This window comes from Myiozetetes cayanensis, unplaced genomic scaffold (assembly GCF_022539395.1).
Source record: "Myiozetetes cayanensis isolate MyiCay16 unplaced genomic scaffold, myiCay2020 scf17, whole genome shotgun sequence".
Lineage (NCBI taxonomy): Eukaryota > Metazoa > Chordata > Aves > Passeriformes > Tyrannidae > Myiozetetes > Myiozetetes cayanensis.
In genome coordinates this window covers 17,046,602-17,049,295 of record NW_026087378.1, presented here as the reverse complement: position 1 = coordinate 17,049,295, position 2,694 = coordinate 17,046,602, and positions in this window count along the sequence as shown.

The window sequence follows — 2,694 nt, the reverse complement described above, 5'->3', positions numbered from 1 at the left end:
TAGTATGGACTCCTGATTTATTTTCTTCAGTTCAGGAAACTCCTGCTTTTTACTCCCAGCTCGGTGCCAGCTTCAGGTCAGTGCTGGAGTGTGGAGGCAGCTCTGTCAGCTGGGCTTGTGTTTCTCTCTGCGTCGGTTTTCCTCCTGTGCTGGCCCTGCTGAGGCCCCTCCAGGGCTGTGTCCAGGGCTGGGCCCTCCTGGAAGAGACACAGGGAGGGGCTGGAGCGTGGGCAGGGAAGGGAACGGAGCTGGGAAGGGGCTGGAGCAGCAGGAGGGGCTGAGGGAGCTGGGGGGGCTCAGCCTGGAGAAAAGGAGGCTCAGGGGGGACCTTCTGGCTCTGCAATCCCTGACAGGAGGGGGGAGCTGGGGGGGGTCGGGCTCTGCTCCCAGGGAACAGGGACAGGAGGAGAGGGAACGGCCTCCAGCTGTGCCAGGGGAGGAGCAGGTGGGACATCAGGAGGAATTTCTGCCTGGAAAGGGTGGTCAGGCCTTGGCAGGGGCTGCCCAGGGAGGTTTGGAGTGCCCAGCCCTGGAGGTGTCCCAGGCAGGCCTGGCCATGGCACTCAGTCTGGGCTGGGGACAGGGTGGGGATGGGGCACAGGGGGGATCCATGGGCTGGGAGGGCCCCCAGTCAAGTGCAGTCATGGGAGGAGCTGCTGCTTGCAGGAAACTGCCCACCGGTCCCCCTGCTTGGTGTAGCCAGGCACATGGATGTGTATTGTTAAAAAAACCCCAAATATTCCTCATTTCCCTTTACTGGCAGCACCAGCAAGCCTGGTTTCTGCTTTCCAGTTCTGCATTCCAAGAGGAAAGGAGGAGCAGCGAGGCCTGGCTGCTCAGAGGATGCCCAGAGCTGTCTCCCTCAGCGTCTCAGCTGCTCCTCGCCAGACCCGCTGGGACGCTGCTGTTTCCTCACTGATCTTGGCTGGTTCTCCTGTCTCTGCCCCTTCATGTTTCAGTGAGAAAACACAAGTGGGTCTAGCTGGCCACGTGCACTGGGCTCCCCTGAGGTGTCAGGAGGAATTTCTGCCTGGAAAGGGTGGTCAGGCCTTGGCAGGGGCTGCCCAGGGAGGTTTGGAGTGCCCAGCCCTGGAGGTGTCCCAGGCAGGCCTGGCCATGGCACTCAGTCTGGGCTGGGGACAGGGTGGGGATGGGGCACAGGGGGGATCCATGGGCTGGGAGGGCCCCCAGTCAAGTGCAGTCATGGGAGGAGCTGCTGCTTGCAGGAAACTGCCCACCGGTCCCCCTGCTTGGTGTAGCCAGGCACATGGATGTGTATTGTTAAAAAAACCCCAAATATTCCTCATTTCCCTTTACTGGCAGCACCAGCAAGCCTGGTTTCTGCTTTCCAGTTCTGCATTCCAAGAGGAAAGGAGGAGCAGCGAGGCCTGGCTGCTCAGAGGATGCCCAGAGCTGTCTCCCTCAGCGTCTCAGCTGCTCCTCGCCAGACCCGCTGGGACGCTGCTGTTTCCTCACTGATCTTGGCTGGTTCTCCTGTCTCTGCCCCTTCATGTTTCAGTGAGAAAACACAAGTGGGTCTAGCTGGCCACGTGCACTGGGCTCCCCTGAGGTGTCTGGGATGCTCCAGCTGTGCCAGGAACACTCCCAGAGGCACCTCACCCTGACAGGAGGATGAGGCTGCTGGACAGAGATGTGGTGAAACTTTTCTTCCTCCCAGCTGCCAAGATCCACTCTCTGGGTCCCTTTCACCCTGCAGAAAGCAGTTCTGTTGCAGCCTGGCTTTTGTTCCAGTTGCACTCTCAGGTGGTTTCCTGGCTAAAAGTGCTGATTTTCAGCCTTTTTTCACACCAAATATTGCAGCGGATCAGGTGGGGTTTTCCTGCTGTGTAAAGGTGAGCATCAGCCTTGCAGTGCTCCCATCCAGGAGCCTCGACTGTCTTCAGCACATGGAATTGATCCAGCTTGGAATTGGGAAGGGAATTGGGGGAGCAGGTGTGGCCACTTCCAGCCTCAAGAGGTCGGAGGGGCTGCAGGTTTGGGTTTGGGAGCCAGGCAGGATGGCTGGATTGGATGGGTGGATGGAGGGAGGGAGGGATGGAGGGATGGATGAATTTCCACGCACCTGCCTGCCAGACCATGGAAGGGATCTGGCCTTGACCAGCTGGAATCGAGAGAATAAATGAAGTGCCACTTCCAGGCTGTCCCTGGAGCTGGTGCTGGGCACGGGGAGGCTCAGAGCACAGCCCGGGGTCCCGAGCTGGTGGCACAGCTGAGCTGGACTGGGCACTGCCAGGGAGGGCTGGGAGGAGGCTTCTCTGCAGCGCCTGCAGGATCATCAGCCCCTGCTGTCTGTCTGCTTTTGTTTCCTCGTACCGAAGGGCTTCAGCTTTCCTAATGTTCCAGCTGCCCGTGCCCCACACCCTCAGTGGTGCCCGCTCATTTTCACGTCGTGTATGAGCCCCCCCACGCCCTCACCGCCTGCCCCGCTGGGTTTGGAGCTGCACCGCGTGCTCAGATATTCTGACAGCGCACTTCTGAAACACCGGTTTTTTGTCTTGCTGTAATTAAAGCCAGAATTTGCCCTTTCTAAGCTGTTATTTCTGGAGCTGGAGCCCGGCCTGCGCTGGTGCTGCTCACGGGCTGGGATGCCATTGTCCCGGGCAGCCCAGCACAGCCCGCCGCGCTGGAGGCGCCGCTGGAATTTCGCTCGGCTATTTTTAGTCGGCGGCGGTG